Source organism: Netta rufina (assembly GCF_964035555.1).
Source record: "Netta rufina genome assembly, chromosome: 6".
Classification (NCBI taxonomy): Eukaryota; Metazoa; Chordata; class Aves; order Anseriformes; family Anatidae; genus Netta; species Netta rufina.
Genome location: NC_140129.1, coordinates 40,345,035 through 40,359,970, shown reverse-complemented (window position 1 = coordinate 40,359,970; position 14,936 = coordinate 40,345,035). Strand labels below are relative to the sequence as shown.

The following is a 14,936-nucleotide window of genomic DNA, read 5'->3' as shown; positions in this document are numbered from 1 at the left end:
ATGTTTGTTTGACAATTGGAGCTGATTATTCCTCAGTTTTAGAAAATGTATTTAAACTTCGGATAGTGTATAGAAGGTATTTGTGTGTATTAGCATATTTAAATATTGGGACCACAATTGGAAAAAGCAATTTTTATAGTATGCATCATATATATATTATAGTCAAAGTACAGTGATTTACATATTAGAGGAAAAAATTGAAGCACGTCTTAAAAAAACAAACAAAAAATCACACACACACACACACAAATCTATTTTTCTGGATATGCTATCTACATTTTAAAATTGCAGTTCTGTATTTGCATAACAGGTTTTTAAGTCCCAAACTGTCTGACACAAAAGGTGCTGACGTGAAATGTTTTAAAGAGGAGGAAAATTCTGAGCAAGGTTTTGCAAGCATGTCGTTAAAACTTTGTTGAAAAAGGAGTTTTATTTTTTTGTGAACATATAGCTCCTCTTTAAATAAAGCTTTGTCTTGGATGTATTTAGAGACACTTTTAGCAACTTTAAAAGAAACTTCCTTCAATGTAGTGCAGAATTTTAGAAATTGTCATGCTGTGAAACTACTAGCAAAAGTGTTTAAGGTGCAAAAATGGGTGGGTTACTTAGCCAATACAAGTTCTTTCACTTCTTTGGGAAGTAATTGTTAGTAGTGCAGTAATCCCAACTGTTATATGAATAGTACCAATTTCCTGTAAATTATGACTTAAAAAATGGTAGTCATCTTGAGGTTGTTGACATTACATTAAATGGAAAAAGCTGTTATCCTAAAGACTTAGGAGTATTGCAAGTAAGTGGCAGTTAAGTTCAGTTAAATTAATTAATGTTTGGCTGGAGTTAGAAATAAAAATGATGGAGCTACTTATGTCCTGTGGGGCTTGCAGTAGCTGAGGCATGGAGTTTGCATCTAGTTTAGAGAAGGCCTATTGCATCTTTACCCATTCAAAATAAAATAATAATAAAAAAAATAAAAGGGGACAGCAAAAACTACTGGATTTAAACAATCTTCTAATTAACTGGAATTTTTGTTACTATGAGAAAAGTTTTGCCCCACTTACACTGAATAACAGTAGTCAGAAAAACCTGAGAGTATTTTTTTTTTTCCCTATTCTAAGCAGATACCGAGTTTAGCACACTCCTACAAACAAACAAAGCCCAACTGTTCCCAGAGAAAAGTGTTAGAGAAAGCAGGAAAGTAATCATATGTGTCTGCCTATCCAGTGAATATAGTACTTGAATTGTTTTATATGTAAAAGTTTGGCTTTGTGTTCACAGTATTCGCATTGTAGTTCTTAATGATGTCAGGAACCATCCCAATTAAAAAGTTAATTTTGATGTATTAAAATGGTGTTAAAAAATTAAACGCTCTGGAATGTTGATTCTACATAATGTAGACTTTTGAAAATCTTTAAAAAATTTTGTCTTGGATGCGGAGCCTTGGAGCTGTAGATTAACTTGTGTTTACACACTTTACTGTAAACAGGTTGATTTCAGATTTATTTTTTTTTTAATGAAATGGGACAAGTAATTTCTGATAAAATCCAGAGGCTTGCTATTTACACAGGAGATTCCTTCGTGACCCTTTCGCCTTTGAATTGCTTGTTGCCAGTACATGTGCGATGATATGATCACACTGTCTGTTCACCAATTTGTCCATGTGCTTGTTCACTCCATGTGGTAACTTCAGTTGCAATTCATTTTCAACTGTAATTGAAAGTGGGCTGGACATTCAAAGATAAATTTCTACAGTCTTGTAGAAAGACACGGAGCTTTTAAACCTACCAGCTGAGGAAATGGTAGGCAGGATTGGTGCTACTTCTGCTCTGCCCAAAGCAGTTCTGATTCATCAGCGTCTGTGTGCTGTCCTATGTGTGAATCTACTCCATGATCGCTGTCCTTGCCAGGTGGCCTGTCTTTCTTGGGCAGGGTCTGGTTTATGGCAGTACAGAAGTACGAAGGACCATCAAAGGAGCACTTTGCTCATAGGAGATTTTTTTTTTCTCACACCTCAAAAGTTGTATGCTTTTAACAAAACCTGTAGTAACTGCAAATTTATTGTCTGTGGCTTTTGCTTTATACCTTCTTACATGTGTTATGTGTATAATAGAGAATGTGGATATTAGGGATTAAGGTTTGCTTTTTGGATCAAAATACTTCTTTCAGATTACCTTTAATTTGTTGTGATTTTTTAATTAAAACATGTAGGTGACTTTTAAGTAACATAATTAGAATGATAGTTACATATGTAACTACAAACAATAAGCAATCAAATATTTCTGTTGGTGGAAATTCCTTAGAATCGTTGCTACATAAGTTCATGTGTATTTCTTACTGTGGGCACAGATACGCTCATGTGAATCACATTGATTTGTTATGTTTTCATTCCAGTTGTACCTAAGAGAACAAACGTTTGCACTGATGTGTAGAAAACAAACTTGACTTTGAATGACATGTGTACACAGTTTTCCATAACTTTCATTTCAGTTGAGGATTTTTTGGAACCACAGTTTGTGTGCTTAACAACTACCTGTAAAGACTGATTGTATGGTTAGTATATGGACAGCTGATTGCAGTTTCATCAGTAAAAGCAGGTTTTTTTTTTTTTAATTTAGTTCAATGTAAATGAAAATCACAGGGCTTAAAAAGGCATGTAGCAATTACTTAATGCAAGTGAAGGTTTTTTTTTTTTTTTTTTTTTTTTTTTCCAAGTATCTATTTTAAGTATTTTTTTTTTTTAAGGACTGGGTTTCAGTGGAGCGATAGGTCATACTTGATGCATTTCCAAGTCGTAAACTGTAAACCTGATTAGCAAGATTCAGACCTGTTTGTCAGACATGAAAAAGCCCGTGAGAGTAGCAGCTGTATTACAATATGAATTACACTGGTTCATGCATGTGGCAATGACTAACTGCTGTTGATGTTAGAAAAGGAGTCATCATACCATTGCTGAAAAACAGGTTTCAGTATTTAGATTACAGAAGTTAGATGCAATTAGACAGGTATATTTAACTAGTCTCTAACAGCATAAGTGTGAAAGAGAAGGACTTCAACTTTACAGGACTTTTTTTTTTTAACAAGTCATTTAAATTACCTTTTTTTTTTTTTTTTATTAATAACAGCCAATGAACTAATCAGACATAGCATTGTTTAAAGAGTATGGTCTCTGATACATTTTCAAATGAAACACTAGGGGTCAGGTTATAAGGGGTTTGTGGATAAACTGAAAGCAAGGGAGTTAAGTTTTAAACAAATGTAAATCTTGAATGCCTTTCCTTCTACATTAAAACCAGTTTGTTTGTAAAAGAAACTTTGTTTATCTCAGGCTGGATATCAGGAAAGAGCTTCTTCACTGAGAGGGTTGTTGTGCACTGGAACAGGCTCCCCAGGGAAGTAGTCACTGCACCAAGTGTGTCAGAGTTTAAGAAACGTTTGGGCTGTGTGCTTAGTCATATGGTGTGAATTTTTGGGTAGAGCTGTGTGGTGCCAGGAGTTGGACTCGATGATCCTTATGGGTCCCTTCCAATTTGGGATATTCTATGATTCTATGATAAAATTATTCCACAATGGATTATTATAAAATAGGTACAATTTTCTATGCGTATCCAGATATTAAGATGTTAAGTGATGAGATATAAGAAATGTTTACCATTTCTACTGATGTTTGTTCATGTTAGAAGTGGTTTGAACCGCTTTAACAGCATAATTAAATCAGTGCTAAACAGTGGTAGAAGTTTCATCCTTTAGTTCAAGCTCTAGCCTTTAAGAAGTGAAAAACCAAAAATACAAAAAAACAAGAAACGTTGGATATATTCAGAATACCCCCGGCTTGCGACTTCGCACTCCATTGTGTTCCACAGTGATCTCTTCCAACGCTTTTAGTGCCCTTTCTTTGCAGTATTTTCTCTTTCTGTTGCTGGGCAGACAACTTTCTTTTACAAGTTCATAGATTATCTTGTCTTTCTTTTTCTTCACAGAAACCTGTGTCAAAACTGTTGTTACTCTGAACCTGAAAACTCACAGACCAGGAGAAAGTACTCGTAAGCATATTTTTGCCCAGAAAGAGTAGGGGAGCAGAGAGAAAATCATTACAATTGTCCTAAACACAAAGCTATAGTTCTTTTGATCAAGTGGTCATTAATGAAGTCTTCAAACTTGCTGTAACCCATGCTGTACTTTGCTTTCTGTTATCAGAGGCCAATCCATAGCTGTTGTACTAGAGTAATGAAGTGAACTTAATAAATGAGCAGTTTTAAGTTAAAATGTATGGCTACCACTAGTTCTTTATTTTTAGATTTATTTTGTGCATACATAGTTCACCACTTTTTTTTTTTTTTTTTTTTTAAACTTGCCATTCCAAGAGGGCAGTATAGTTCTCTTGTGGCCAAGAATCCCATCATCACTTCATCAAGACATGGCTGCTGGGAAAGGAGAAGGGGGCATGTGGGGAAAAAAAAAAACCAACACATTCTCGCTCCTATCAGCTGAGACCATTGCTCTTGCATAATTCTCTAGTTCTTTTGACTAGTACAAGACTAAATCACTGATTTGCTTTACACGCCCAACTTCCATGAAGTCTTGTAGTCTGTTTTTGTTCTACAATGTTGTCGGTGGTTTTTGTTCAATAGTACAGTGGAAGAAGTTTTCCAATAGTATGGAGAAACACCCGTATGCAGTTTCTGTTTCTTTGAGTTAGTGGTTATTGTAATTCCTTTTGCTGTGGGAAAATCCTAGTGCTATTTTAAATATAGCTAAATATGTGTTGAAGGAGAGAATTGAAATTTGTCAGAAGTGTGGAATTCTGTGACCCATTCTGGTCTTCCAGGTACAAGGAAGATGCGGAGCTACTGAAGAAAGTCCAGTGAAGGCCACAGAGATGAAGAGGGACAGGAGCACCTCTGCTATGATGATAGGCTAAGAGAGCAGGGACTATTTAGCCTGGAGAGGAGAAGGCTCAAGGGGGTTCTTATCGGAGTATGAGTTCCTGATAGGAGGGAGGCAGCAAAGAAAGCAGGATTGGTCTCTTCGGTGGTGTCCAGTGACAGAACAAGAGGCAGTGGGGACAGAGTAGAACAGGAGGCTCCGTTTGATCATCAGGAAACACTTGTTCATTTTCACTGTGTGGGTGATGGAGCACTGGCACAGGTTGCACAGGGAGGTTGTGGAGTCATCTTCCTGGAGATCTTAAAACACCCATCTAGAATGTGGTCCTGGGTACCCTGCTCTGGGTGGCCCTGCTTGAGCTGGGGTTGGATCCAATGAAGCCAGAGGCCCCTGCTGACCCCAGAGCATTCTGTGAGGAAAAGTATGCTAAATGAGTCCAACTAAGAATGAATCAGTTGTACCTGTAATACCTTCCTAACCAGGTATTACAGAGCCATGGCGTAAATGACACTGTTGGCTTAAGTTAAAACAGTACGTGATGGCTATTTAAGGGAAGGGAAGTATTTCCTTATCAGAAATACGGTTGTTGCATGCCTGTTGATTCTTGTGTAGCATGCAGATTCATGCATCTGGCTCTGGTTGCATGTTTGCTTCTTGGTTTTCTCAGTGCCTGTATTTTGCTTGCTAGCAGGGGGTGGAGTTCTCTGTTCCAGGGTGTTGTGTAGTAGGCTCAGCTACTTAACTCTAGCAGGGTTTTGTGGCTAGGAAGCCCTCTGAACCGGATTTCACCCACCAGCGTAGGTTTTCTCAGGTCATGTATCTTACACCTGTGTTTATCATGTGATCTGATAAATCAGCTAAGTATGCCTCAGGGCTCTTGTTATGTTCCTTGGCAGCTGGGGGCTAAACAAATGAAGGTGTCCGTTTGTGCCATCATTTTTTTCAGTGATACAAGCTTTTACTTTGCATTTGATAAGATTGATGGGTCATGCATTGACCTGTGTGAAACTTTTTTTCTTGAAAGCATAATTGTTAGTTCAGAGTTGGTGTTCTAGTTTGATAAAAACATGTTTACTAGTTTCCTTTTGATGGTTGTAATTCCACCTTTTAGTAATTGATCTCTATTTCTTCACATACAAGGAACATACAAAGCGATATATAAGCATACAGTGATTTTGAAAATAAGGAAAATGAGTGTTTAACAAGGTAGGGAACAAAGGTAACATTCAAGTTAGTCTACAATCTTCAGTACCTTTTTTTGGTCAGTTCAAGTGAAGTGAAGTTCAGAAAATAAATAGTACAAAGAAATAAAAGTGCAATCTGTCAGTAATAACACCTCATTTTTACATCTTTGTTTGTTTCAAAAGTAATGCTGCCTTCATTACACATATAACTAGGAAATGTACTGTATGATTCCTTATCTTGTAATTTTCACTGTGATTAATAAGTGCAGTTTTCCAATGTAAATGTAGTAGAGACATAAACCAGTACAGTTTGCTACAATATTTGTTATTTAAAATATTTTACTAAGCACTATTAAATGGGAATGAAGATGGAATATTTGAATTGCAAAAGGGTTATTTTATCATCAGCTTCTTCATATCCTATTATATTTTTCTTAAGTATTACTAGCGGTTAGCTTATATTAGTAGGTATTTGTTAATCACAACTCCCTGTTTCACTCAGACGTGAATGTGTTTCTTCTGTAGTAAAACCAGCAGACTACATGGTTCTTGAGGACAGAATTGGAGACTACATATCGTGAAATATAGAAGAGGGAATCTGACAGTATGTTCTAAGGATTATGCAATATGTAAAAGAAGTGTTGTGCTCTGTTCTGTTTTGTGTGACAGATGGCAGTGCAGGAGCCTGTGTTTGTCACCTGAAAAGGAAAACCAAGAGCTGTAATCTCTAGTGTTAAACAGTTTCAGTTCTCTGTTGGTTGGCTCACCAAAGAATATGTGTATTTGCTAAACTTGGTACTGTGCTGACTTAGTTTGTGGTGATAGCAGAATATTCCAGTCCCTAAAGTATTACACTCTAGTGCCTAAAGAAGATAATATCTTGGGTGAGGGAATATAGAGTTGTAATGGATTATATGCGATCTGTAACCTGTATTTGTAGGCAAAACTTGTCTTCCAGTTTCTAAAATGCTCTTATGGTTAAATCAATTCCTGTTTTTTTCTTTTCTTTTTTTTTTTTTTTTTTTTTTTTTCTGCTGTGCCTATAAAAATGTATGGAATGATACATAGTATATAGCATCATATTAGCAGTATGTAAGACTGTTTCTTTTGAAAACAGTTTCTTTTTTTCTAATAGTCCTCTGACCAATAGGTTTTTAAATATTTTGCACCACGTTTTTTTTTTAAACATTTCTGTTGTGACTTGTTTTTGAGCTTTGTGAAAATATATTGTGTGCTTCCTGCTTCAGATCATGTAACTTAGGTATTTCATCTGAAAAATGTTATTTTTTTTGTATGTATCAGGCATCAAGAGAACAATTACAAGTTACATGTACCTGTAAAAAAAGTATCTGTGTTTCTGTCTTAAAAATACTGCTTCTCTGTTAGATTTAGATTGACTCTCTAGTGTGGGACACAGTGAGGGTGATCTTTTCATAAGATCATAAGATACTTTAGGCTGTAAGTGCCAGCTGATTGTATGTGCCTTCAGTGAAACATTGAGAATCATAGAGACATTTAGGTTGGAAAAGACCCATAGGATCATCAAGTCCAACCATCAGCCTAACGCTATCAAGTCCAGCACTAAACCATGTCCCAAAGCACCATGTCCACATTTGTGTCTCAGAAAATAACACGTATCTCTACCCCCAGTGGTTAATATTTTAGACTGGCTAGTAGTGGAATGTGCAAAATAATTACTTTATATTTTCGGCAGACATGACTGTCTGTGTTAATACTGAAGTTGAGTCTTCCTGTTCCATCCCTGTTTGTTGCAGTTGATGAGATTCTAGAACAAATATGCAATCTCAATATAACAGTCAATTTTTAAGCAGAGGAGAAAAATAAAATCCCTCCTAATGCATAAAAACTTTGGCTTCTTTGTCATTTAACTCAAAACTGATGATAAAGTAAGTGTGAAATGGTAATTCCTTTACTAGAAGAACTTCATAATTCTTTTCACCTTTTTATCTTCCATTGATCATGATGGCAGGAGGAGGAACATTGCTGTATTTTTACTGACTGTTCCTCTTTTCAATTTGTATTGGCATGGCAGTTGGAGTTGTTAATCAACACGTCCCCACTGGCTAGAGAACGGCCTTGACATCATTCTTCTTATCTGTCAAATGTATGGAAGTGACACACATGGGAGGTTATACGGAATGGCCAGCACTTTTTACTCATAAGTGTGCTTGGCTTATCTCTGTAAGTGCCGAGTCAGAAGCATTCTGTCATGTCTGTGCAATGTGGGAGTCAGTGAAAACTAATTAAAGGATGCAAAAGCCTTTCAGCATTTTTAGATGGGCTTTGCCAAAAGATCTTTTTTTTTTTCAAGTCTTGAGTCTCGATCAAAATTCCTAATCATGATGTAGACCGTCTTGTTACTGCTGACATCGTTGCTTTCAACTATCATAACAGGGAAAGGTCCTGATGTAGAAAGGTTCATGGCCTAACAATTTCTGATGTGCTGACAGAGCTTTGATAAATAAAGTCTCAAACTTGGAGTTAAGCTTTTGTGGCTTCTTGCACTGAAAGACAATTAAGCTTGTTCTTCACATAGTTTTTATATAGATTTTCAGCACTCAGAAATCAGATTGTGTAATTGCTCCAGTACCAGCATGAGAATTGTTAATAACATTTTAAAAATATTTGAAAATGGTCAAAGAAATAAATTTAAATTCACAAAGGTTTATGGGGATAGATAACAATTCAAAGACTAATAAGGAATGTCTGTAGAAGGTGTTTACTTGACCATTATTAGACAGTCTTATCTATGTCTATGCAAGTGGATCCCTGGGCCTAGAGAATTGCATGTAAGAGATGTCTCCAGCTATGTAGATCAAATTACTTTAATAAAAGAAAGAGGAACTGTGTTCTAAAAGCCTCAGTCTTACAATTTGTGGCCAGTTTATAGTCTGTGTGTGCAGTGTTCTACCACCTGACGGTCTGACTTGTGTGTTTCCTCTATGTCACAGATATAGTTTGCCTACTGAAGAAAGCAGGGGTCAAAGGGTTTCTGTGGCTTCTGATTTAATAAAATAGTGCTAGCGTATTCCCAAGACAAATGTGGCTTCTTGAGACTAGGACAATCATAAAAATGGGCAACCTCCATATTTTTCTGCTCACAAAGTGATTTCCTAATGAAAACTAGAGAGGTTATGTATGTAGTCTGCTTCCATGGAGATCTTCGGAAGCTGGTTGGACGTGGTCCTGGGCACTCTGCTCTGTGTGTCCCTGCTTGAGCTGGAGTGTGACCAGATGGATCCAGATGTTCCCTCCAACTTAACTGTTCTGTGTAACTGGCCTGACCAGTGTCATGCTTTTTTTTCTTTTTTTTCTTTTTTTTTTTTTCTCATCTGTGCTTTGCTTTCCCTTTACCAGATCTTTTCAAATTTTCCCCTTAGTTTCTTTGTCCTTTGTTTCATCTAACTTTTTATGCTATTGTTTCTTCTCCCCTCTTTATTTGATATTTTTAATCATTAATTGCCCAGAAGTATTTTTTTGGGGAAAAAAAAAGTCATTTATGAGTTCTACAGATTTGAGACATAATTGTGCAGCAGTGTTGTTTTCTGCGTTATGGTCTAATGATACCTTATCCAAGAAAAGGTAGCAGAGTAGATGAGTGATGTTTAACTGTATCAAACTAAAATAAGAGATTTTAATGTTTAGTGCAGAGGAACTTTCCTTCTGATTCATTTTCATAGAGTGTGCTTACCAGCTTAGTTGTATGTAGCCTTGCAACCAACAATAACTTCTCCTGATGTAATTGCAACTATATTCTAAATTGCCGTTAGTGTGAACAATAGCTTTGCAAGGTGACTGGCTACTCATTGATCTTTTTCATTCCTTCAGTTCCAAGTGTTTCAAAGCAAACCTAACAACAAAACAAACAAACAAACACACCAAAACCAAAAAGATCTGCAATGACTCCCTCCTTACATGAATTAATTAGAAGTTTGTATTTAGTTGTCAATTAACAAAAGTTACCTGTTTTGTGTCCTCATGTTGACAGAAACTTCAGAGTTGACTGCGTGCATGTGTTTTCCTTAAGTCTTCCAGACTACTGGAATTTGACTGCAGTCAAATTCATTCCTTTTATGTTCTCTCTGTTTTTCCAAAGTTAGGATTTAGGTAAATGCCTTCAGTTCCTGCTGCTTCTAGTAGTTTGTCGAATGCAGGTGACGAGTGCTTAGTATGTGATACAAGAATAGTTTAAGTGAGAAAAGAGGGCATTCTTTGTGAAGAGATGGTAGATTTTTCTTCTTCAAACCTTTAATGGAATAAGGACTATATGTACACTTGCAAATGAGTGGAAGAACAGGGAGATCTTAAAGCAGTTTGTGGTCTTGAGTTAAGGTTAGAAGACTTTGGAACTTGACAGTATTGAAGACAGTTTGCTTTTTTTTTTTTTTTTTTTTTTTCTTCCCTGCTTTTCAAGTTGTATTATTCCTGTTTAGAAGATACAGCAAGAGCTGTGAAGAGTTTAACCAACAAACAGTTCTGCATGGCAGAACGATTATGTGATTGCTGTGTTTTTATTGGCTAACTTATTGCCTCAATGAATCATTAAATTCAATGTGAGATCTCTGGATGGGATGCTTTTTGTGCACTGGTTTTAATTATTCTCTTATATCATTATTCCTTTATGAACATGCTGATAAATCTTCATTTGGAATACAGCATCTTTCTACTTCTTTTGTTCCAGGATTATTCATGTTCAAGTAAACAAAACTAAAGTAGGTGACAAGAACAGATTGAAAGGAATTCAGAAACTTACAGGAGTTGTAAGAACTTAAACTAATTTAAGTTTAACGTGACGAAAAATTGAGAGCTTGCATACTCCTGCCATATAGCCCACAAACTAAAAGAAAAAACAGCAGCGCGTACTTCCATTCTGCAGTAACTAGAGTGAATGAAAATTGTTGGAGTCAAACAAATGGAGTTAAGCTGATGAATACTTCCAGGCTGAAAAACTGGAGTGCATGAAGATGAAAGGAGGAGGCTGAATTTCAAGATGGTGTTTGATCACTTACAAAAAAGATTGCATGATGTGGAATAGGAATTTGATTTGATCTGGGAAATCCTTTCCAGTCCAGTGCTTAGTGCTAGTACACTGCTTTATAAAACTGGGGAGGTTGGAGGAATTGCAAACAGGTAGATCCCAACTATATAAGTTTTTAAAATAAATTTTACCCGGAATCTAAGCTATAAGAGAAAGCATTTGGTTTCTAGTACTTAAATATGTCTTCTAATGCCCAGTCTTCACTAGCACTAATAGACACATTGCTGAAATCTGCTACTGGAATATTACTGAACTCCTGTTGAACTACCAGGTTCCAAAATCACAAAGAATATTTTTGCTTTGGCAGATAGCTTCTTTATAACAAAAGGGTGTTTCACAGGTTGATGTATATTGAGATGAAATAATTTGTATTTTTGAAACATCATCATTGGTTCTCTACATTGTCTGTATCAAATTGGTCAGTACTGTTTGCTGTTCCCTGTTGTTTTTCTTATCACGTCATGGTTTTCATATATCTTATTAATCAATTGAGGTGAGTCCAGTGTTTTCTGTGGTGAACTTGCCCATGTCATTTTGTCTACCACCTAAATCCCAGCTAGAGTCCATTGTGATTTGGGGATGCAGGCAGTAGGTAAGTGGAAGATGGTTTTAAAAATGTTCTGATACTCTGTCAGTTGTCTAAACTTCCAGAGTAGACGAGTCTTGAACAACTGATGAAAACCAGGAAAAAATAAAACTTAAAAGCTCAGGTTCTGTGAACCTTTGTTTACAAGGTAACTAGAAAGAGTACAAAGTCAATTTTTAAAAGAAAAAAAAAAAACGTCTTTTGTAGCCTGTTTATATTGGAGAAAGAAGAAAGTTGCAGTCACAAAGGGAAACAAAAACTTCTCGTTTGGGAATCTAAGTTTTGATTTAGTTGAGAAGATGCCATTGCCAGAATGTAAACCAGTTATCCTACTCTTGCATTAAAAAAAATAATAATTAAAGAAAATACTGCAAAGTGATAAATAACAAAGGTGGGAATTCACCCTACCCACTGTCTTCCCACTTAATTCAAACCTTAATTAGCTCTGTTTATATGCTAATATTAAGCACAGGAAATTTTTTCTTTACTTTGTAAACATTGAGGTAATAACGCAGAAAAAAGGATTAGATGACATTCAAGTTTTGCATAGTTAATAGTCAAATTAAGGGAAAAAATTGCCTATCCACTTTAACTGTCCCTGCAGTGATAAACAATCTGCACACCTGTGTGTCTGTATAGTCTATGAAACACTTTGATTGTGCTGGGTTGACAATGGGAAATCTGAACATAAAAGATGAAGTTTACAGTCTGCTTCTTCAGGCGTTCTTTACATTTCTGTTCTTTCTTTTAAATACTTGACTTATCTCTACTGAGTGTGGAATGTTGACTTTCTGTCTTTTGTACCTTTAGTAGTTTATTTTTAAATTTGCAGTAGCATTTTATTTACATTTAAATATAGTTTGCTTTATACTTTGTAATCAGTTTTAAAATGAAATCTGGAAAATAAATCACAATTATTTTTTTTTTCTGATGGACCTACAATAAGTGGAATAAAAGAAGTAATAACACGGAGAAAAAAAATAGTTGCAAGGAGTTATATTACTGCAGAGTTAAGTGGTACAACCTGAGATTTCCATGTTTGTGTGTATGCATACTTGTCTCAGAAGAAAATATTTAGTCTGAAACAATATTCCTTGGTCCTCCTTAATACTTCTTTATTGCGCAGAAATGGTAGTGTTTTGTAACTTCCTTAAGTTTGTGCCATATCACATATTCATTGTTGAATTTTAGCTCAATTTTCTGCTTGGTATAGTATTTGTCTACTTAAGGCAGCTATTTACCCTGTGCTTTGGACAGTAGGGCCAAAACAAGTCTGTATTCTTTTAATCAGGGAAAAGAAAAATTTTGGAATGCTTAGTGTTCAATTGCTATTTATAAAGATAGATGCTTCTTTTGTGTCAAAATATTAAATTTAAAGCTTCAGTATTGGTGTATATGAGTTTAGTATGAGTTACAGTGTGAGTTTCAGTGCTCATAGTCACTTGTAGTCATGTTTTCAAGAGCTTGCTGTATAAATAAAAGATGAGGCTCTTTTCTCAATAATGATTTATGGCTGTTTTTCGTTCTTTTTCCTTTTTTCTTTTTCCTTTTCTTTTTCCTTTTAAATGGTTTGTCTTAGAAACCTCAATAAACAGAAATCTGGGTTCTTCCTTGTGGTTGCTACTAAATAGTTCTCATATTTTCATTTTATCCCACTAGTGCAAACTCTTACTTGATCAGCTAATGCAAATTCAGTTTTGAGTGAAGCAAACCATGAGGATGGCCTCTAGAGGAAAGAAGTAACAAGCACAAATGTGTTTGCAATAACTGGCATGGCATTTAGTTATTACAGCATATGTATGCTGGCGATCAAGTTGCACAGTGTTCTAAAAGAACTAGCAGTAAGTTTTAAACTGAATAGTAGAAATGTGTTATAGGCAACTGTAAAATACTGAGGTAAAACCGAGAGCTTATCAAAACCCTTATCAAAAAGATGTGCAGTTATTTCTACCTCAAATACTTAACTTGAATCAAGTTATCTAATCCATTCTATTTGGGATGATCAAACTTCTTGCATTTTGTAGTAGGAGTTTAAATTAATTTTGAGTAAGGTCTGTTATGTCCTAAAAGGAGCTGCAACACTGCCGTGGCTGAATCCTGCTTCTCTTCTGCATTGGCTTGGAAACTTGTTCAACTGCAAAGTGAAGAGTGAGGTGACTTGATCAGATGGAAGATGTCTCTCCAGGCTACAGACTGCTTTATTGCAGTACATCTCAATCTCCATTATAACTGGACGTTAAAGAGAAGTGTTACTGAATTCCTGAGAGTGTGACCAATACATTCAGATGGATTTTGATACTGTCAGAATATAGCATCGGTCAGAAGTAATAACATGAAAAGGAAAAAAGAAATATTTTCAACTGAAATGCTGTCAGTTAAAATTCACAACTGGGTAAAGGAATGCTTCCGTAAGATGTGGAATCTGGTTCCTGAAAACGTGTACAAAACTTGGGGCAGCTAATGCTGGTGTTTGCAATTGACGCATCTTGTGCAGAATCCTGAACTAGCTTTGAATTGGCTTGTGTAAGGGTCATCAATGTAGAGGTGGCAGTACGTGACTGCTCAGGGGCTGAAGGAAAAAGCAGTAAATAATTGAATATTCTCCTTTAGCTGTGTTATGTGCTGCAATAAGATGGTTAAGTAGTGTTAAGCGTAGCTTAACGTTGGCTAAAAATAAGCTGAGCAGTAAGTAGTGATTGTAGTGTGAATATAGCCTATTTATGGGAGACTTCTTTGAGAATTTATCAAGTGGTGTCATCTATTTTGTTTTGAGCCTTGATTTTATGAGAAGCTACATGTCTTGCTATAATTACAGTTTTCGAGGAGTAGCCTGAACATTGTGTTTATGGTAGCCCAGTTTAAGATTATAGAGCATATGGATGGTGTGGACTTCATGGTATCACCTTCCTTGCCCCCATGTGTGTTTCTTATATGGTCTGACTTGATGTCCTTTGTGATATTAGTCCTCTACCTTTTCTCCACCATTTCTTCATGTCTTTGCATATAATATGCAAATGTCTGATTAGGTCTTGGAATGTTAACCAAAAATTATCATACTATTTCCTGACCATCTCTTCTTCTGATCTAATCTTCAATCTGTAACTATTAGGAGGTTTACAGTTTGGAAGTCCAGATTTTTGCTAGTGTGGCAAGTAGTGTTCTCCTGAAATGTTTGTATTTCACAGGTTGCATCTGTTACACGCTGTATAGCAAACAGAAAAAATAT

General features: G+C 35.9%; 1 protein-coding gene across 12 annotated transcripts in view; it reads left to right on the top strand.

The window, feature by feature from the left end:
* Positions 1-14,936, top strand: part of BAZ2B (bromodomain adjacent to zinc finger domain 2B) — a 126,634-nt gene that overhangs the window by 17,744 nt on the left and 93,954 nt on the right. The gene's annotated exons all lie outside the window — the stretch shown is intronic.